Source organism: Echinops telfairi, unplaced genomic scaffold, assembly GCF_000313985.2.
Source record: "Echinops telfairi isolate 266 unplaced genomic scaffold, ASM31398v2 ScPeMD7_3;HRSCAF=10, whole genome shotgun sequence".
NCBI classification, from domain to species: domain Eukaryota; kingdom Metazoa; phylum Chordata; class Mammalia; order Afrosoricida; family Tenrecidae; genus Echinops; species Echinops telfairi.
In genome coordinates this window covers 32395093-32418283 of record NW_022103899.1, presented here as the reverse complement: position 1 = coordinate 32418283, position 23191 = coordinate 32395093, and the positions used below count along the sequence as shown (strand labels likewise).

Below are 23191 nucleotides of genomic sequence, written 5' to 3'. Positions count from 1 at the left end.
TCCCCCAGAGCTGGGAGGGTGCGCCCAGGCATCATCACCGCCTCTCTTCTCACTGAAAACTCGCCGGTAAGCGCTTTCCTGTTGTTTTCCGCAAACCGACACATCTGCGGCTGATTTATTTACCAAACAGCAGTTTGACTAACAACCAGCTGGCCTAAAAAAGCAAAAGGACTCCTGACAGTTTGCAAAAAGCTCTATCTGCAGATTCATATTTTCGGTCCTGTCAAAAGTGTTTGGGGATCACAGAAGGCTCACTACAGCGACAGCACTAAAAGCCACAGAGAATGAGGACAGGGGGGTGGGGGTGGGGGCAAGGAAGCCCATTCGGTCATTATCTCAGCTTTTACCTAGATAATTACAGCCCATAACCTTGGATCTGAAGTGGTTGTGATCCAGATAGAGGCAAAGACCCTTTATGGAAAGAAAGCCATTTGTGGAGAAAACTAGCGGGAGAAAGTGGGACTCTGTAATGAAAATTGATAGTCGCCGCCTTCCCGTACAAGGTAGGAAAAATAATGATGCATGGTAATAGAGGTTTGGTTTTACTTGGGGATTTTTTTCTCTTTCAAAGATGAAAGCTTAGCATTTCTTTTGAAATCCCCTCCCTTTCCTTATTGTTGAAGCATTTGAAAACCTCGTCATCAACTGCCTGTTCAAATAATTGGTACCTGGGCTTTCCTAATGAGGGGCAAGCAGCTAAGTGTATGGAAGGAGCTGGGAAGGAAAGGTTCTGCCAGTGGACTGTTTCTTTTGTAATCAGGCAACTGGGAACACCAATTGCCTTGTGTCTAGTGGCTTCCCCTTTCCTCCAAATGAAAGCTAATGGATAGAAAAGGGCATAATGAAAAACAAATAAAGAATTTTCATCAGCAATTATTCTCTTATCTTGGCTCTTTTCACTTGGGACAAACTCATTTGCTTGAGAATCTACAAGCCTATTGCTAGCTTAATCCACTCATTTTTGGGTTTATTTTGTAAAAAGGCCCGGAGACCTTTCTCTGAGCCATAAATGACCTAGTCCAAGTAATTCTTCTGACTGAATAATTCTCGTGTTTGCACATCATCAAGTACTAAGCGGTTTTTTTAAGTTTTTCATGATTGTATGTCAGCTTTAAGTCATTTCATTTATCGAAGTACATTTTCTACTAATTGTCATCTTCCTGAGGTAGATGTTTAACCTAAGATTCCTTTTCAAATGCCACACCACTTTGGAGTAATTAATTTGGAAAGCAATTTGGCAATGTGCATAGGGCAATAGATTTCTCTTCTTTGACCCAGCAATCCCCTTTTTGTGAAAGTAATCTACAGAAGGAAATTTGACAGGCGGGAGGCTTTATGCTCAAAGAACAGTTAAGGAACTAATTATAGATCAAGTTTGCACTCATTAGAAAATCCTGATTTGGAAGACAAGCTTGTGTTATAGAGTGCTAGCCAGGTACGGCTTTTCATTCCTTCACTGGTGGGCATTCCCTCCCTGAGTCATAATCTAAAGGGAAAAAATACTTAAGTAAACACAGATGAAAATTGAAAATCTTCAAAATAAGGATAGTCATATTAGGCTAATGGTGAGCTTATGCATGATATTTCTCTCTGGCCTTCCTCATATTTTCTACAATACTATATTACCAATACAATTTTAAAACTTTATAAAATTGAAAACCCACCCCAATTTGCATACACACCACAAAAACATAAATCTTTCATCAGGTGGAACCATGGTCTGTGAGGTGACTTTAAGACATTCTTTGATTCGTAGCAATCCCACTGGAGAATTGAGAAACCCCAGCTCTGCGTGGGACTTGTTGCATAACCCGAGGCAGAGCAAACTCCGGGACCTCAGTTTGCCTTCCTTCAATCTCAGCCCGAGGAGGTAGGTTCCTTTCAACACTTCATTCTGGGAACTCTGCTTAGAAAGTCATTGTTCATTATGATATTTGTAATGGGTGCCTAGGGTACACCGTAGGCACTTGGTAAAAAAAAAAAAAGGAGAAATAGAAAGTTATCTGTGCTTTATTTCTTCATATGCATCAATTATCATATGCACTTCGGATCATTCCGTTGATAGTCAAACAAGGAAACGAAACAACAAAAATGCTCTTCGTTGTTTGAGAAAATGGTGTCAGCAGGAACAGGCATAAACTCTGTGATAGACTATGTCTGCTCTTTCCTTCAGTTAAGCATGTAGATTGGCAGCTGATTGATTAGAGGGTATTTGATTAATCATTAGCGGTGAAAGGAGTGATTGGAAGGCAGGGGCTGGTGCTGGGGCTTGGGCTGTGGAAAGCCAGCCTCCCCTGTGACACACACTAGCCCCGGGGAGAGACCAGTGTCTCCCTGGAGCTCCCATCCAGCCTTTGTCCACTGGCTGCTTGTTCTGCAAATAAATCAATTGTCCCACATAAACTGGCATGTGTGAAACTATCCGTGCCACAATCTCTATGGGACAAGTGCAGATAAAGACGTTGTTTGCAATCAAAGAATTTCTTAAATCTCATAGATAAGAGCATGTTGGAGCTCTTGAGTGGTTTAACGTTTGTTGTGTTCTGCTCTAAATGTTTACCACCACATGCAAGCAAAGCAGGAAAGACATTAGAAACGTTGGTTATTTGTTTGCTATTTTTCTTTCGGTTGTAGTTTATCATTAATTAAGAGAATCCATCTGCGGGTGTCACTTGCAGGCAAGCAAATATGACTTAACCCTTGGCTGAGGTGGTGGGAGGAGCCACAGGATTGTGGTGGAAGATTCTAGCCCTCGGTCAGCTCTGAATTGTGCTGCCTGAGGGTCAGAGTAAGTCTTCATGGTGATCTCAGCAATGTAACTGTGCAGTCGGCGTTCTGGCTTAAGTCCTCAATGCATGCAGTGGCAGGGTTGCAGATCTAGACATATGAATTGAGAATTGAATGGTGAGATGATACAACTGCGCTCAAAAGTCAAGCTAACTCAACGGGGATCAGGAACCGTCCCAATAGACTTATTATGCGTGGAGCTGTTCAAATGAAGGCTGAAGTAGAGGAAGAAAAGCAATAGAAAAAATAAAATTTAATTTAAAAAAAGAAAAGAAATAGAGTGCCTAGACAGATATTCAAGCAAAATTTAAGTCAGAGGAGCAAGTAGATGGTCTTGGAATTCCCATCACAGGAGGTCTTCTGGCTGCCAATCCCTCAATGATAAGCTTCCAAGCAGCAGCTTCGTCTGGCACCAGGTGGATAAAACCAAAAATTCATTTCATAATGTTTAGTGCAGAGTATTCAAAAAGAAAAGGTTATCAGCTCCTTTCAGGAATCATACAAAAGCCAATCAGATCTTCTATGTGCTGAAAATTACCTCCAACGTTACTTCAGAGTTAGGGAACAGTCGGTGCTTAAGAGGCCACCCTCACTTCTGACACCAAGGACAAGTTTGAGCACCCCCAAAGCCACCCTTAGACAAAAGTTCATTCTGCTGGCAGAATTCACTGAAAACTAGCATGCTTAAGGTTACAGAGAAAGAATACAGATTAAAATCAACCAAGGGAAGAGCTACATGGGGCAGATTCTATCCAAGAACTAAGCTTCTAGTTGTCATCGCCCAGTGGAGTCATGGGCAGCACTAGTTCCATGGAAACTATGATAATTTGCACAGACATTGGCAAAGAGGGAAGATCACCTGAGCCTTAATATTCAGAGTTTCTACTGGGGCTGAATCAAGGTGTTAGCTGGACCTTGCACTCCCTTGGAAAGTCCAGCTAACACCTCGAATCTCCAGCTACTCAGATTCAGAGCTGATACAGCACGGCCCAAAGCACACATTATAAGTCACAGTGTTAGATTGTCTGGACAAAGACGCTCTCCCCAGAAATCACTTCCCAGGAGATGAAGGCAAAGGCCAGACCCCTCCCTCTTTGGGTAAGGTTAATTCTTTACCACAGAGCTATGTTATTTATTAAAGAACAGGCTGCAGAGATACCAGGAGGATTAGGGAAGGGTGGGGGGATGAAGGGGGAATTAAGAAAAAATAAATAAAAAACAGGCTGCTGTCAGCTAGTCAGCCATCTACTACAATAACTGAATAAGTGGGGTAGCTTCCCTCCATGTCAAATGGCTTACATCATCACACACAGTAGGGGCCAATAGTCAAGAAAACATGATCACAGCATGGGCAATATAATCATCACAAAAGTACTTTAGAACCAGTAGGCAGGGTTAAGAGCATAGGATAAAGGCAGAATGGATATTGAAAAGGGAGGACTTCAGAGAGAAAGACTTAGAAAGGAGACATGTAGCGTGGCAGCTTAGAAAAGACAGACTGCGTGCCAAGTCAAGTAAGTAGGTGCCAGGTTGCATTTCCGTGAGAATCTGATTGTCAATAATGGCATGAAAAATAATTTTAATTTAAAGTTAGATCATTAAACCCGGAAGACATGTGTATAGATATGTCATCCTTAATTTCTCATGAAATTTTCTACTTAGTGACTTATAATGATAAAGCTTATTGCACTGGGAACAACTGATAATGGAACTTTCTCTTTAACTAACTATAACTAAAAGCTGGTAGATTTTCTTAGTAGGACGAACCATGCCATTACTTAAGGAGCCATTATTTAAGGTGGCATAGTAGAAGCCCTGGTGGCATAGTGGCTTACATTTTGGGTTGTTAACGGCAGGGTCATAAGGCGGCGATGAGCCAGCATGGACTCAATGGCCGTAAGCTTGGTTGGGTTTTGGTGACATCATAAGTTACCCTTGAGCTGCTACCTTCAAGGTCAGCAATTCAAACCCCCAGGGTACTCCTCAGAAGAAAGATGAAGCTGTCTACTTCTTTCAAGATTTAAAGTCCCGCAAAACTGAAAGGGGTAGTTCTACCATGTCCTACACGATCACTATGGGTCCAAGTGGACTGGTCAGCTGTGGATTGAGGCAATGATTGGACTATTTATCTATAAAGTGACTATTTTTTGTGCTTCAGCATATAAAATATGGGTATCCAATAAAAATAGGAAAACATTTATAGACATTATTTTATACAGCCATTTTTATTTGTCTAGTAAATTCATAATGTATAGTTAATAATATCAATTTGTAAAATAATGTTTAAATTATACTAGACACAGTATAGTTTAATGACTGAGATTGCATTTACTCTTTTGCTCACTGAATATTTATTGAGCACCTGTTATATTTCAAAAGGAGTCCTGGTGGTGTAGTGGTTACACCTTAGAATGCTAACTGCAGGGCAGCAGTTTGAAACCATCAAACACTTCATAGGAGAAAAATGGGGCCTTCCACTCCCATGAATAACTACAGTCTCAGAAACTCACAGGGGCAGGTCTACCCTGCCCTACTGAGTCACATTGAGTCATCATTGACTTGATGGCAGTGAGTATTATATTTCTGATACTCTGCTCTGTGCTTGAGATGCTACAAGGCTAAGTGAAGCAAAGTTCTTGTTCTTGAAGCTCTCGCAGTTTATTGTAGGACATGAACCTATTAACAAATTACTACATACTAACTGGCAGGGGAGATACCATAATCACGAAGGTGGTTTTCCCAGGGCGAGGCTTATCCATTGCACTCCGGATGTGCTGACCCCTGCCATTTCCCCAGATGGGGGAAACTTGACTGCATAATTTGTGGTAGTGGGAGACTGTGTTAATAAAATAATAATAAATAAAATAACTACTACAGAAAATTAAGCATGGATCAAGGAGAAAGGCCCTGCTGCTAAACACAACACAAGGATAGTTTGGGCTCTACCACTTTTGCTAATTTCCCAACCTCTCTTTAAAATGCACAAACACACACTCACATTCAAAACATTGCCATCAAGTCAATTACAAACAACAACAAAAGCCTCACTTCCATTGAGTGGATTCCAACTCAAATTGAATCGACAGGACAGAGTCAAACTGCCGCTGTGAATTTCCGAGAGAGATTAACTCTTTACAGAAATAGAAAGCCTGGTCTTAGCCTCTAAAAATAATATTTGCCAAGATTGTTGTGAGAATTAACTGTGAAAAGCCTGTAGAGGCGCTTGGCATTGTATTGTACTTAACAAGTACTCAGGAAATGTTAGCAGATACCTTAATGTGTTCAGTTCTACTTATGTAATTAGATGGGTTGGTATTTGCTACCTTTTAAATGTAGTTAGGGAACTGGTTTTAATGACATTCAACAAATGATGGGAAACCCATACAGCGTGTAGTAAATTTGTTTGATATGGATAATAATTTGGAGAAGAATCTAAACCTTTTTGCCCAGAAATGAGACCTGCTGTCTATCAAATGTCCTGATCTAATTAAGTGACTGAACACATTTAGCACATTTCTCAAGAATAGGGTAGCTTTCCTAGGCACTCAACATTCTTTTAACACCTTTAATAAGACAACTGAAAACAGGAACTAATGGCCATGATGATAATTAACAACCTAAATTCCCTTCTCAAATTCACCCTTGTCTTCTTAGACCAAACCAACAACAAAAAAAGGAAATTAGTTATGCCCATGGGCATGGGTGAGTTTTAAATCTAACTCAGTGAATAACAGTCTCCTGGATCTACAGCATTCAATAAATATTTCTTGAGCCCTACTATCTGAAGAAAGAATTGAAACAATTAGTGAAAAACAAGATTGAATGTTTTAACAAATTGATGCAGCACGGGAAGCTACAGTCTATGCCAAGCCATTTGCAAGACAACTAGCTGGCCAACCAATGGAAAGAGATCCATATTTGTGTCCAGTCCAAAGAAATGTGACCCAGTAGAATACAGAAATTATCATTAATCTCACATGCAAGTAAATTATTGCTGAAGATCATTCAAAAACAGTCGCTGTGATACCTAAATGAGGAGCAGGCAGAAATTCAAGGTAGATTCAGAAGAGCGCATGGAATGAGGTGCATCATTGCTTCTGTCAGATGGATCTTGGCTGAAGACAGAGTGTATCAAAAAGACCTTTGTCTTTTATCAACTACTCAAAAACATTCAACTGTCGGATCATAAAAAAAAAACCTATGGATAACAGTGAGAAGACGGGAATTCCAGGAATTAATTGTGTTCATGTGTAAACTATACATAGATCAAGAGGCAATCAATGGAATAGAATACGAGAACACCATGTAGTTTAAATTTAGGAAATGTTCGTCTCGGGTTTGTATCCTTTCACCAATTCAATCTGTGTGCTAAGCATATAATCCCAAAAGCCGGACTATGTGACGATGATCCAGGCATTAGGGTTGAAGGAAGGTTCATTGACAAGCTCCAATAGATAGATGATACCACCTTGCTTGCTGAGCGTGAGGATGACTTGAGTCACTAGATGAAGATCAAAGACCGCGGCCTTGTGCATGGATTACAATTCAATGCGAAGAGAATCAAACTCCTGACAACTAGACTGACAGACAGCATCATGATGAGCAGAGAAAAGATTGACGTTGTCAAGGTTTTCGTTTTACTTGGGTCCACAGTCAATGCTCATGGAAGCAACAATCAAGAAATCAAACAATACATTGCACTGAGCTAATCTGCTGCTGAAGACCTCTTCAAAGTGTTAAAGACCAGAGATGACACTTTGAAAACTCAAGTGGGCCGGACCCATGTCATGATAGTTTACAATGACCTCATATGTATGTGAAAGTTACACAATAAAGAAAGCAGATGGATTAAGAATTGATACATTGAAAATTTGCTGCTGGTAGTGAATATTGAAAGTATTAGAAGAAATCTGTCTCGGAAGAAGTACAGCCAGAAGTGGACATGTTATCAGGAGGGATCAGATCCTGGAGAAGGACATCACGCTTGGGAAAGTGGTGGATCAGCAAAGAAGAAGACGCCCCTCAAGGAAATGGATTGACATAGTGGCTGCAACAGTGGGGTTGCCATGAGACCAGACAGGATTTCATTCGGTTGAGAATGGGGTCACTATGTGTCAGAACCAACCTGATGGCCCCTAACAACAACTATTTGCCAAGTACTACTGGGCTTTACTAAGGAGTCTGGTAGTGCTGTGGGCTAACCCCTGGACTGCTAATCTTTGAACGTGGCTACAAAGCCAGTGGTTCAAACCCATCATCCACTCATCAGGAAAAAGATGAGGCTGTCTGCATCCATAAAGCTACAATCTCAGAAACCCTAAGGAGCAGTTTTTTCTTTTGTCAGTCCATGGTATGTTTAACATTCTTTGCCAATACCATACCTGAAAGGCATTGATTCTTTGGTCTTCTTAATTTATTGCCCAGCTTGCACATGCATATGAAGAGAGTCTGTTCAATAGGACTTTTATTTTATTAACTATACTGAACATCAAACATTCACCACTGGAGTGATTTTATCATAATTAACACACACGCACTGTCACATATGAACGTCTTCTTAATTTACAGTTCTTCAAATGCCCTAGTCAAGAAGTTGGGAATTGATTATACGATAGAAAATCGCTGTAGGTAAGTTCCTTGTGCCTTCCTGTGTGGGATGTTTCGCTCTGGAAAGACATTCCATGTAGAAGCATAGTATGTCTCCATGATTTGCCTCTCATATTTGTAAGGTAGTCGAGAGGCACCAGAAACCAAATCAGTCGAATTAGAGCAAACAGGCTTTATTGGGAAGAACAACCAAGCCTGGGCGAAGTCCCACGGTCCACAGTGTCCAAGCGGAGGGAGTGGCGCCTCAGGCTAAAGGGGCGGTGCTTATATAGCCAGGGAACATCTGACTGGGCTGTTATGAGTCCATATAAGGTAAAGTGGACAGGGATTGGGAGATACAGGTATGTCCGGGTTTCTGGAATGTAAGGTGTCTTCCTGGTTTCCGGTGTATTCGTACTGGGTGCAGAGAGGCGGCCAAGAACAAAGTGGGCACTGAGCCAAACGGGCCATGCCGGGTGCAGGCACTGAGCCAAACGGGCCTTGCCAGGTGCAGAGCTGAGGGTCAAGAATAAAGCGGGCCATTAGCCAGCTCTGGTCAGCTCCGCAGGTGTGTGTGGGAGATTCAAGGGCACTCGCTGCTAGTTGTCTCAGCCAGCTCTGGTCAGCTCAGCACCGGTGGGGGAGATTCAGGGTCACTTGCTGCTAGAAGCTGGCCTGGTATTGATCCGGCCATACAGTATTCTAAGAGGCTGAGAGGGGGAGGGGAACTTCAGCACACCCTCCAAGATAGTTGTTTTCAAGTAGGGTTATAATACACCAAACAATATCTAAAATTAGTATGATCAGATCTTCTCCAAAATGGACTATAGTTTCCAAAACACAGGCGATACGCAGGCATGGGGTCTCTTCAAGAAGGGGCTGAGTGACAGACGCAGAGGTGCCCATCGCTGTGAAGACCCTGATGGGCAAGACCGTTATGCTGGAGGCGCAGCCAGTGACCATCGAGTGGTCAAATCCATCAGTGCCCAAATCCAAGGAGGGCCACCTGCCCTGTGCCTAGCCAGCAACCTCTGATTTTTGCTGTTAAACAGCTGGAGGAGGGCTGCTGGAGTCTCTCTGTCCACCAAGAGGCCACCCTGCATCTCCATGCAGAAGTACAAGTGCAACACGAGAATACCTGCCGCAAGTGTCGCGTCCACCTTCACCTCTGTGTGGTTAACTGCCCCAAGAAGTGAGGCTGACCAATGACCTGGATCCCAGCAAGGTCAAATTAGGGCCTCTCTCTGCTGACTCCCCTGCCTCCCTGGGCCCTCAATAAAATCTCACTTCCACGGAAGTGAAGCAATTCTTTAAAAGGGAATGAGGGTCGCTTTCCAGGGTGCTCCGCTTTGCTTGAATCTCGCTCTAACTGCTCCATGTAATGCTGGCTCGCCTCAGGCCAAACCCTGATGCATACCACCTCTAGCTATCAAAATGCTGCATTCTGATGAACCATTGGAATACTTACAAGACGATTGGCACTCACTTAATTCAGCCTGAAACAAGCAAGACATTGGTTTGGTTTTGCTTTTTTTTAAAAAAATGGTTTTCTAGCTGGAGCGAATAGAATTGTGCAAATCCGTGGGGTGGTCCTCGGTGATCTTCTAAACAATGACCACTTCTTCCTTTTTTTACATTTTTCTAAAGCACTCTGTCAGCAACTTATCCGTAAAACTTAAGAACAAACAGAATGTTTTTGGAGACACTGGGTGTTTTAGTTGTTGTTTTTTTTCCCCCTTTGCTGAGGCCAGTAATGTATCTGTTCTGTCGCCAGTTGGAATACAAGCAAGTCAGTGAGAGTACAGCAAGAAACCAGCTATGCCGCACCAATATTCTGAACAAGAAATGAACTCATCTACACGAATCATTTGGTGCAAAATAAATAAACTCCTTAGCAGAACATGATCACAGGATCAGAATGTCCTACTTTGGAAAGGAAGGAATGAGCACAATGTAGCTTGTAACATCGGGAAACCATTATTTTGTTCCTTACAGTGGTATCTTTCAACTGATGTTTTCTTTTAGGATTGAACATGACTCCAAATGTTATCTACACTAACCACAAATGATGTCATTAACTGGGCTTTCTGATTAGACTCACTGATTATTAAATTAGCTGGAAGTCCAAGAATTTGCTACTTTTCAACAGAGCTGTGTGAGTTATGGGAATCGTTTCAAAGTACACTGAAAAAAAGGATTAGCAAAGTAAGATCACAGCACACCTCACATTTATCCACCACCTCAATACGTGATTTGGTGTGATCCGTACTCACATCCAAACTCACAGCCATCAACTCAATTCCGGCTCAGAGCAACCTTACCATGGCTCTCTGATGGGTTTCTACCTGGATGAAAATGGAGAAACTGGATCCATGTGAGGAGCCCTGGTGGCACTGTGGTTCCGCATTGGGCTGCTAATCCCAAGGTTAGCAGTTCAAACCCACCAGCTAGCTTCTCTCCAGAAGAACGACACGGACTTCTACTCCCACAAAGAATTTGTCTCAGAAACCCACAGGGTCAGTTCTCCCGTGAAGTCACTACGAGTCAGAATCGACTCGATACCCGTGAGCTTGGATTTGGTGTGCGATACTTTGGGTTTTACTAACCAAAAGGTTTGGCAGTTCTAGACCACTCAGAGATGCCGTCAAAGATGGGCCTGGCAAATTACTTCTGCAAGGTCACAGCTGTAGAGGCTCCCCGCTGCATTGCTCTTTCCTGCATACCTGGGGTCCCCAGAAGTTGAACTTGGCTTAGCAACCCGTTTAGCACCAAGTATATCTTCTCTTCTCGTGTCAGGCACACAAGACAATGTCTTTCTTTCTTTTTATTAATAAATCATTTTATTCGGGGATCTTACAGCTCTTATAACAATCCATACATCAATGATGTCAAACACATCTGTACATATTTTGCCATCATTGTTTTCACAACATTTTCTTGCTGCTTGGGCCCTTGGTATCAGCTCCTCTTTTTTCCCTCCCTTCCCTACCCTCCCACCCTCGTGAACCCCTGATAAATTATAAATTATTATTATTGTCATATCTTACACCATCCACTGTCTCCCTTTGCCCACATTTCTGTTGTTCATCCCCCTGGATGGGGGGGTTACATGTCGATCGTTCTGATGGTTCCCCGTTCCCCCTACCCTCATGGTATCTCCACTTCCATTACTGTTCCTGAGGGGTCTGTGTGTGGATTCTGTGTGTTGAGAGCTCTTATCTGTACCAGTGTACATGCTCCAGTCTAGCCGGATTTGTAAGGTAGAACTGGGGTCATGAAAGTGGGCGGGGGCGGGGAGCGGGGGGCGGCATTAAAGGACTAGAGGAATATTATGTGTTCCATCGGTGCTATGCTGCATTCTGACTGTCTCGTTCTTTCCTTGTGACCCTTCTGTGAGGGACTGTCCAATTGTCTACAGATGGGCTTTGGGTCTCCACTCTGACCCCCATTATTTGCATCAATATATTTGTTTGTTTAGGGTCTTCTGATACCTAATCCCATCAACACCTCATAATCACACAGGCTGGTGTGCTTCTTCCAAGTGGGCTTTGTTCCTTCCCTGCTACATGGCCACTTGTTTAACTTCAAACCTTTAAGACCCCAGATTCTATCTTTTTTTTTTTTCTCATTGAAGGTCTTCCTCTTTTTTGCTGCCCCTAGAATTTACCAAGCATGACATCTTTTTCCAGGGACTGGTTTCTCTCTCTTTTTTTTAAGCCATTTTATTGGGGGCTCATACAACTCTTACCACAATCCATACATACATCGATTGTGTCAAGCACATTTGTGCATTTGTTGCCATCATCATTCTCAAAACATTTTCTTTCTACTTGAGCCCTTGGTATTAGCTATATCTTTTAACAGCCGGGCACCATCAGCTGTCATCACTACATTTGCTTATGCTCCCATTTTTTACTTCAGTGATCGTTAGGAAGGTGAGCATCACAAAACGCCAGGTTATTGGAGCAAAATGTTCTTGTGTTAAGGGAGTACTCATGTAGAGACCCAATGTCCATCTGATGCCTTAATACTTAAAATTTAAATATATGTACACAGACCTATATCTCTATCATTATGTATTAATATATTTATATATGTGCATGCCTATATTTATACCTCTATAAATATCTTTTGCCCCCTAGTTCTTTCCTCTATTTCTTTTTACTTTCCTCCTGTCCCACTATCATGTTCACCCTTAGTTAGACTCTCAGTACTTTCTCTCAGCCACATTGTCTTGATCAAACCCCGTCAGGTATTCCATGCCTTCTTCTGATGCCTGCATTTGGGTTTGGTATCTATGTTAGGGTAGGGGGGTGGGGAAGAAAATGTGTTTGCACCTGCATTCAAGGGAACAGAACACAGAAACGAAACCAGTTGCTGTGAAGTAAGTTGATTCTAAAGCGTGGCTACCTCACGTGTTGCCACGTAGAACATTATTACGAAGCAGGTGGCCTGGTCTTTCATTTGTGGTGCCTCTGGGTGGATTTGATTCTCCAACTTTGGGCTCGGGAGTCAACCCCTTCACCATTAGTGCCACAGAGATGATGAATACAGGGGACACGGGAGAGAGGAGGGGTTCGAGGTTTAAGAGAGAGGACTACTGTAATAGTAATGGATTGTTCTCTTTCACACTGTGCTATGAGTTTTATTTAATGGCCTCATTTCATATTCCCAGTTCCCTGATGAAGAAGGTCTTCTTCATTAGTCCTGTATTACAAATAAAAAACCGAGGCATGTCACTAACCCCCAGGCCACAAAGATAAATAATCAATGATCTATGTGAGCCCTTCGCCTAGATCTTTTTTTTTAATGGAACACAATTATGTTCTTATGCTTACTTCTAAAACAAGCCCTCAGAAACACATATAATAGCTTTTTTTAGAAGTACTACAATTTCTAGCAGAATATAGAATTCACAATAATGTTTATATATATTATCATTTTATTGGGGGCTCTTACAGCTCTTATAACGTTTCATACCTCAGTTGTATCAAGCATATTTGTACATATGTTGCCATCATTTCCAAAACATTTTCTACTTGAGCCCATGAGATAAGCTCCTCTCTTTGCCCCTCTCTCCCTTCGCCTAGATCTTCACCACCATAGAGCACTGCTCAGAAATGCCTATGATTTTTGAAGAATTACACGGAGGCCCTTGGGGGAGCATGCCCGGGTGGAAAAGAAGGAAGTTGAAGAACTGGAAACTAGGCTGACTAGGAGAAGGAGGCAGACATGGAAAACTCAAAGGAATGCAGCAGGGGGTGGGATGGGCGGCTGGGAGAGGGGAAACTAGCTCATAAAAACCCTAGACATTCTTTCATAGCCCAAGGGAGAGTCATGGCAAAAACCGGTTGCAGATTAGATAAAACAAGAACCTCTGGGGCAGGGGGCGTGGGGGTGGGTGGTGGCTGACCTGACTATATCTTGATTTGATGATGCCGAAGACATTTCCCCAGACAGAGGAAGGTATTCTGTGTTCTCAAACGACAGTGTTGATCATACCTCACCAGTTACTTGTCCTGACTCCTGACCCTGGAGATTAGCTAGCTGCACCTGGGGTTGATGTGGTGCCAGTCTTATTTTCAAAACAACAAAAAAAAGGAGATAAGAAGAATGTGCGTATTTGAATACAGTATTGATACGCTGGCTGTGTAGAACAATTCTATTCATTGTGCTTATTGGTTTCTCTTATTTCCAGTCATAGTTAGGACCTGACTTCCAGCATCCGACCCTGAAAGAAAACGTAGTTCTTGGCCACACTGGTGCCATCTTTAGGAAAGCCCAACCCTTTGCCTCGGACGATGTCTAACTGTTTCCTAACACAATGAAGTGAATGGGAAAAGGGAGGAACCATCATACTGTCACTGTTAACGAGTAACACATCTGGAATAAAAACCAACCATAAGTCGTATTTTTCAGGGTATCTACATATCATAAAACAGAAAACCTTGCTGCTAAAAAACAAAACAAAAACAAAAAAGCACTGTATTGCTCATCCTTCTGATGATCTGCTTCAAATGTGCCAAGCGGTCAGAGGGTAGCCCCTCTTAAGCCTTGAAAAGAATGTCATATATTTGTTGGGTCTGCTTACTAAAAGGATAATTTTTTAAAGTTATTATTCAATGAAAATACTTTAAATTATGCATTCAGACTTTTAAAATGCCAATAAAACCAACAACTCTATACATTAGAACAAGATGAGGTGGATCCTGAACAGGAAGGTTGATTTGGCCAACTGAAGTTCAAATTGAAGGTCAGATTTTTCTCAAGTCAGCCTGGTCCAGGGCAATAAGTTCTCTGCTCCTGCACCCAAGCACCTCCGTGGGTTTGATTCAAAGGGCCCTCTGCTGCCCCCTGCAGGAACCCAGGAACGCTAACTCACTGCTTCCTTATTCCCGTTTTTTATATCAGAAATTGCAGAGAGAATTCAGAATTCTTATATGGGGCATCTCCTAACTTGCAATAAGAAAAATTACAAAAGAATAGCAGCAAAATAAAATTTAATGTTGTCCATCATAATAGGAATTGATGTTTGGTGAGCAAAATTATTAACCTTCACCTAGATTAAGAAGTCCTATTGGTATGGGGTTTACTCATTGGGTTGCTAACCTCAAGGTCAGTAGTTGGAAACCACCAGGCGCTCTGCAGGACAAAGATGAGGTTTTCTATTCCTGTAAAGAGTGGCAGTTTGAGAAACCCATGGGGGCAGTTCTACCCTGTCCTGCAGGGTCGATGTGAGTCGGAATCGACTCGATGGAATGACTTTGTTTTTTTACCTAGATTACATTTACGTACTTTAAATCCTCCTCACTTTTACTTTGAATGTATATTGAACATATTGTTCTAGGAATTGTTCTAGCAAATATGGATATAGCAGTAAGCGCTGTAGTCAAAGTTTAAGCTGTAACTGAGGGTTCACTTATATAATCCTTATACATTTTTTTCAAAGCAAGTAAGTAGAGTCTAAAGAGTTCTATTTATGCAGGGAAGCAGGGATTGTGTCAAATTGCCATGGGACTGTCTGTTGTCTCAGTTATCACAGTTAGCTGACTACAAAATGGTGTCATCAAACTAAAATATAGGCAGTGTTTCAAAATAATTAATCAGCTTTACAAGAATAGTATGAATTGCAACTCAGTGTAAAAAAATGTCAATACTGAGCCAATATTGATCATGATAAACTTAGAAAAGTGAAGTTGTCGAGAATTTCATCTTGCTGGGATCTACAATCAATGCTCATGGAAGCAGTAGTCAAGAGCTCAAATGACGCATTCTGTTCGAGCAGTCTGAACGTGTTGGGAAGCAAGGATGTTACTTTGAGGACTAAGGTACACTGGACCCAAGCTATGGTTTTTTCAATTACCTCATGTGCATGTGAACGTTGGACATTGAATAAGGAAGACCAAAAGAAAAATCCATACCTTTGAACTATGGTGTTAGCGAAGAATACTGAAAGTACCCTGGACTGCCCAAGAACAAACAGAGGAAGTCTAGCCAGAAATTTCCTTAGAGAAGGGGATGGTGGAACTTTGCACCATACACTTTGGATGTGTTATCAGGTGAGACCAGTCCCTGGAGAGGGACATCATGCTTGGGAGCGTGAGGGGGCAGTGAAAGCGAGGAAGGCTCTTGACCAGATGGATTGATGCAGTGGCTACGGCAATGGGCTCAAACACATGAGCAGTCGTGAGGGTGGTGCGGATCTGGCTGGGTTGTACTGGTTGTGCTTAGGGTCTCTGAATCAGAACCAACTCAGCAGCAGCTACCAGCAGCAACAACACTCGGTGAAGTGATAGCGAGCATCCCAGCCCATTTCCCCCTCCCCGAAACTGGCTCTGCAGAGAAGCTGAAAAAGTAGTCGAGTGAGCAACTACGTAGATCTAGACCAATGATTTAGACTTGGCTCTCTCTGATCGGTCTGTAATTATGATTGATCTATACAAGGAGGCTTCAAAAAGTGGGGACGGTTTTCTAATCTTTTCATTCCATTTTTCCATGAAGTTGTTGGAACCCCCTCATAGGTGCATTTAAAATTCTCTGATTTGAAAATAATTTCAAGCTTATAGAAGAGTTGCAATACAAATGTAGGGTCCTCTCACATATCCTCTACAGAGCTTCACCAGTTACAATCTTTCCCAATTGGTTTCTCAGTCTCTCGGGGAATGTGTGTACAGTATATAGATTTTTTTCTGAAATATTTTAGAGTAATTCCAAGTATCATCTTTGTCAATTTTTGTTAATTAGTTACCTAATTTTATTTAACAGCATGCTGGGAATCCTAGCCAGTGAAATAAGGCAAGAAAATGAAAGTAAATTCTAGAGATCAGCAAGGAAAAGTAAAATTTGTTGTTGATCTTGTATAAATAGAAAATACTGTTCATATATCCAAACTATAAAAATATGCTCATACTAGTTAGTTACAGGATAAATGGTGGGTACATAAAATGTCACTTGCATTTCTTTCTTTTCTTTTTTTTAAGTAGTACATTTTTATTGAAGAGTGGATATAAAAAGACCTTTAAAGCAGCTTTGTCAATTTTACTACTTCTATTTGAGTCTTTATTTTAAAAAAATCAGTGGTCATTTGGGAGAACCTCTTCTTAGTTATTAGCCCTTTAAAGTTTTATTTATATGCTTAAGCATAGTTACTAAATATTTTTATTTGATAATTCCAGTTTCTGAAATCTTTACAAACCTGATTCATTGTTAGTTATTTTCATTCACTCTCACTAATGATGTCATATTTTCTTACGTAATTTTGCGTTTATTTTTAATCATGATCTTATGTTCATTTGAACCTCATCCAAAGATTTGAAGCCTGGGTTGAAATCATTTGTTTTGCTTTTTTGGCAGGTCCCAGGGCACTGGCAATTCAGCATTACTTTAAACTAAGTTCTAGGCTTCGAGCCTTTTTAATAGCCATTAATTAGAAGGAGCGCAGGTCCATCGGTATACATTTTCAAGGGAGACATTTTCTTCTTTTTTAACCAGCACGAAGGTTAACACAGGCACATCTGCTGTCTGCTTCCCTTGGCAGGCCACGCTTCTTCTTTCGTCGACTTTCTCCTAAACCTGAAGGTGTCCGCTTTATTTGGGGCTCCCTCATCATACAACATGTCTAGCCAAGGTCCTGTATTTCATCTTCTAACTTTTGTGTGGAGCCCTGGTGGTAGAGTGAATGGCACATTGGCTGCTCGCTGCAAGGTCAGCAGTTCGGAACCACTAGACACTTTGTGAGAAGAAGATGAACCTGTCTACACCCGTAAAGATTTACTGTTGTTGTTGTTGTTGTTAGGTGCCAGTTGAGCCAATTCTGACTCATAGCCACCCTATGCACAACAGAACAGAACACCACCCCATCCTGTGCCATCCTCATATTTATTCTTAGGTTTGAGCCTATCAATGAAGCCACTGGATCAATCCATTGCCTCTTTTTCTCTGCCCTGCTACTTTACCAAGCATGATGTCCTTCTCCAGGGACTGGTCTTTCCTGACAACATGACCAAAGTGTGTGAGACTAACTCTTGCCATCCTTGCCTCTAAGGAGCATTCTGGCTGCTCTTCTTTCAAGATAGATTAGTTTGCTCTTTTGTCAGTCCATGCTACTTTCAATATGCTTTGCCAATATCTTAGTTCAAATGCATCGATTCTTCTTTGGTCTTCCCCCACGAGGACAGGTCAACTCTTTGCTGTGAAGTTGCTGAGTCAGCATTGGCTCACTGGCAGTGAGGAGGAATACTAGTCGCAGTAGTAAGTACCAGCAGTAGTGGTGGTAGTGATACCAGTACCAGTGATGTTTGCATGGGAATAAGAACAGAAGTGCAAGACCACCCTGGACTGGCTGGTAGCTACAGGGCAGACTTGGTGTCTTGGGCTTCCTGCTCCCATTTCAGTTCAGGTGGCTGCATATTTTTCTGATTTTCTTATCAGTTCAGCCATATGTTTAAAAGATGACTTTTGTGTTTATTCCTGCTCTTACAAGCTTTAAGAGAATATCTAGAATAGGGTATTGCTAGCTTTGCACCATTACTTTCCCGGTGTCAGGAAGCATCTGTCCTGCACTAGCTTTTCATGTTTGAGCAAACGAAGGAGGAAAGGTCATGGAGGCGGCAGACTCGGAGGAGTCCTGCTCGTTGGAGGGGTTCGCCCACTGCCCTCGGCTCCAGAGCTGCGTTTCCCTCTCTCCACGCTTTCCCGGTTCTTGCTCATGGAGTGACAGGGATCCAGGCGCTGCCCTTGCCCTCAGCTGACGCTATCTACTTCCGTGACATGGGGCTCTTACATTCTTTGCTGTACAAAGATGCTCCCAAAAGTTAGGGGGCAGTTCCATTATCTTTTCATTCTTATTTTTCCATGAACTCTTTGAAGCCCCTCATAGAAGATTTATTTTTAAATCACTTTATTGGAGCTCTTACATGTCTTATCACAATCCATCTATCCATCCATCCATTGTGTCAAGCACATTTGTACATATGTTGCCATCATCATTTTCAAAGCCTTTTCATTCTACTTGAGCCCTTGGTATCAGCTCAGTTCCCCCCTCCCCTACCCTCCCTCATGAACCCTTGCTAATTTTTTTTTTCATGTCTTACACTGACCACTGTCTCCCTTCACCTACTTTTCTGTTTCCATCCCCCTGGGAGGGGGTTATTTGTAGATCATTGTGATCAGTTCCAGAAGATTTATTTTTATTTTATTTAATTATTGTTTTTACACATCTTTTTTTTAAATAATATTTTTAATCATTTTATTGGGGCTCATACAGCTCTTATCCCAATCCATGCATGCATCAATTGTGTAAAGCACATTTGTACATTCGTTAACCTCATCATGCTCAAAACATTTGCTCTCCACTTAAGCCCCTGGCAGAAGATTTATTTTTAAATGAAAGCTTTTACTATTCATCATGCAGGAAAACAGAAGACAGCAGAAACAGGACCAACATAAAAAATTACAAAAGTTCTTGCATTTTATAGAAGTTTTCACAATAAGGACCCTAATTTCCTCGAAGATGGGTTTTCCTAATGTTATTCTATGATGAGCCTTTTCCATATGTAGATGAGGACCGTGGGTACCTTGTTGTCAAAGATTATCCCTCTTCCCAAAGTAAAGATGCAGTCAAGCCTGGGTGCTATCAAGGCAGAGCAATAGTTCTCCCTCTCCTCTCTGGAGAAGAGTTGGCACCTCTGAAAACCACCCAACTTCGGGGCTGAAACAGAAATAGTATGAGCATTATATTATACTTCTCTATTATAATATAATCATGATACCCAAGTTTCAACTAGATCTGCTTTGCACACTCCCTGTTTACCACTTGGTTAATACAAGGTTTTATCCCCTTGTACAGCTTCTGTGTGATACACGTTAGATTTTCATATTTTCTCTTCTTTACTTCTATTCCTTCCCAAACTTTCTTTCATATTTTCCTGCTCTTTGTCATTCTGGGCTACATTTTGGATAATATCTCCAAAGATATCCTTTCCTTTACATTCTCTATCCCACTAGGTCTAAGTTATTATTTCACACATCTTCTATTAAGTACATGTTAATATCATCTTTGTAATTTCTAGATTCTAGAAGAACCTGTATAACAGTCCTGATCTAAAGTAGGTTCTTTCCCAAATCCTTAGTAGTTAGCAGTGCGTCCATCTTTACTAATCAAGCCTCTTTTAGGGTTCTGTGAAATTCCCACTTCCTCATGTAGAACTGACGAAGGAAATGGGAAAGGCTGTACGAATCCCTTCCAACTGTCAGCGGCGATGGTGCTATGATCTAACTACATTGACTTCACACCTTTTCTAAGAGATGCAGGAGTAAGAAATTCTTTTGTAAAAGGAGAATGCCCATCCCCTAACAAATCATAACAATTTAAAAGAGGAACATAGTAGGAATGATGTATCTTTGGCAGTGAAGACTGGACATAAGACAATTGTGTACTTTCTCCATTCATCACATTGACTAGCACACACAATCACACACTTGAATTTGTGCCACCTTTAGAGGCTATGTTTCTAGGGGGAAAAGAATACAGCTTTTAATACAGTCATCTCTCTTTAGGCTGCATGTCACCTCATCCTTCCCAAAGTCTTTGCAGAGGTAGCACTGTATACACCCGGGTATGTGAAAAAATAGTGATACTTTTTCATACATACTTTTTTCTAGTTCCTCTATACACCGGTTTATTTCAAACAAAACGTGTTTAAACACACCTTTGTATCAGTGGGTGGCTACAGACAAGTAATTTTGGTAAAACATTGGCCTTAGTCTCTCTGGAATATCTTCAAGAAAAAAATAAGAATCCAATCAAAACCAGTGACTTCCTGCGAGTCTGCTGGGCCACTCAATGTCAAAGCACAGAGGTCAGTCCGGAAGGTTCTCACGGTTTTGTGAGGAAGGGTTCCAAAGAGATAAGCCTGATAGATTTCCTTGAAGGTGACAAGATGATCAGGAGGCTTAATGGGAGGAAGTTTTAAGGAAATTGAAAATGGTATTAGTGAGGAAAAGGTCAAGACCATTGCTCCGAGGAATTGTTTGCTCCACAGCTAAGTGCCTTGCTTAGTCTTCGAGGCTTTCCTCCAGGAAGTGCACTGAGAAATTTTACCCGAGCTACACTCCAGCCCTGGCTGTGCCCCTTCCGACTTATTATTTGTTTCTCCAAACTAATTATACATATTAAAGGAACATGATTCCAATCCCTCAAGGGTGCCCAAACTGCCACCTTGACATGGTGTCAATCAAAGAGCCCAGACTTGTCCCGAGAAGGATTGCGGCCTTTGGAAGTGTGTAGGTCTAGATGGATGACATCTTGAGAAATGATAGTGTCACATTTTTGAGATGTTTGTTTAATAAAGGTTTCTATGATTTTTGTAGCTGTACTTTCTGACTCTCCTATTTGTTGCCGATAGAAAGAGGCTTGGGCTAAGCCATGGAATCAGAACTGTGCAGCTAGAACCAGGACCAGGAGAACCATCAGACTGTACTGAGTCAAGCATTCGAGCAGCTGACCCGAAGAGTTTCAGGGTTGGCAGAACTGTAGACTCCCCCACGTCCAGGCCTATCTAGTCCTGCTGTCCTGCTTCAAAGTGCGCAGTGGAAGGACGCGTCCTTGACTGTCTCCGGGAATAAAAAGTGCACCATCTGTCAGCACAGCACTAGGAGGAAAGCACCATGAAACCAATGCCTTTGTCTGGTTCCCTCGTTTTTCCAGAAACGATACCGCATTGTAGGTGCTCAGTATGTATTTATTAAACGGATACATGCTATTTGTCAATGGTGAGGAAGGTCCTCGGAAAGTTCTATTTTACAGTGAACTACCACATATACTCGAGTATAAGCCGAGTTTTTCAGCACATTTTTAATGCAGTTTTTGTGGTAGAATTAGGTGCCTCGGCGGATATTCGGGCCGGCTTATACTCGCGTATATACGGTAACACCCTGCTACCTTCATAGTCTTAGTGTGACTATCTGACTGGATAGAACAGTCCCCTCTTCTGTACACCGGGTTTGAAACATTTGAAAAATGTTACCCTGCTTTCTTTTCCAGGATAAGTAGCTTTAAGCTTTCTCTCCATCCTGTTTCCTCTCCTCTGGACAAACTCCAGTTAACTGTTGTTCCTCTTAAAGGGCAATTCCCAGAAAGGAACGCAATACTCCTAGGTGCACACATCTGACCAGCTCACGTCGTCTTGGACAAACACTCCCACTTCTATTCATACAGCCTAATGGGGAAGTTCTTCTTCTTTACTGTTATTATTACTTTTTAATAGTCACATTCTGTTGTTGACTTACCCTGAGGTCATGGCCAAAGATAAAGTGTGCTGGGGCAGAAATTTAGCAGGTGTGAATGACAGAACAGACACTGATATTAGCGAATGATGCACATGATGTTGTACATGCAAGTTCGAGATGTGGCCCACCACGTGAACTTCTGATGTGGAAAATGTACTGAATAAGCAATTGGCTAATATTACAAACTGCTTTAATGTAGACTCACCTAATCTTGGGAAGCATTCCAAGCATGTAATTGCTGTGCAAGCATAGTATCAGCCAGAAGAGCCTGTCAGAGAAGATCATTTGCCATGTGCGCTAGCCGGCATAAAGCTCACTGCAAGTGTTCCTCAGCCACAGGTTTCTGAGGTGAAAGAAGACAGGGAAGTTCTAAAGACTTCTGGACACTCCCTTTCAGTCCCGTTTTCCAGGTTAGTGTGGTGGGATTTGCTTTTGTTTTCTCTTCTTAGAATTAATTAATAGAATGGCCACCCTAAAGTTCTCATGAGAAGGCTGTCAAAACGGCTATCTTGGATGACAGGAAATATGGCTATTTATTCTTCGGTGTTTTTCAAAGAAGAACTTAAAATGACCAGGTTTTTTTTTTTTTTTTTTTTTTTGCTTGTCCTGAACAGTCACACAAATGATTAAATGAGCTTCCCGGGGATCCGGTTTCAGACAGCTTGTCTGACTGCTTTGTCAGAGCATACTTGGGATGAGCAGGAAAGATACAGGAAGCTGTGATAAAAGTCGAACTTGGAAAAAGAAATGGCATTGAGTCCCGTGGTTTGATACGGAGTTCCTTCCAAGCTCCTTGTCAGGAAATAAAGCCCTTTGCATTATGTTTCCGTGAAGGTATATTGCAGCACTTGAACCAGTGCCAGCACACTTTCTGCTTCTTCAGCTTGAGTACCTGGAGAAGCACTTGCCTTGCCTTTCAGTTCCTCCAAGTACTGAAACCCCCAGAGAGTGCAGGCATACGCCCACGTGCATCCTTTCTCGGGAACCATCCTACTTAGTAACGTCTAGGACAGCAGTTCTCAACCTGTGG

General features: G+C 41.9%; 1 protein-coding gene and 1 pseudogene across 1 annotated transcript in view; both read left to right on the top strand.

The window, feature by feature from the left end:
* Nucleotides 1-1766: 1766 nt before the first annotated feature.
* CMKLR2 (chemerin chemokine-like receptor 2) overlaps nucleotides 1767-23191 on the top strand; it is a 46496-nt gene continuing 25071 nt past the window's right edge. Inside the window, exon 1 of the mRNA XM_004701564.3 lies at nucleotides 1767-1870. The gene's annotated coding sequence lies outside the window, so the exon portion shown is untranslated. The remainder of the gene's footprint in view (nucleotides 1871-23191) is intronic.
* Nucleotides 5482-5626, top strand: LOC115872218 (annotated as a pseudogene).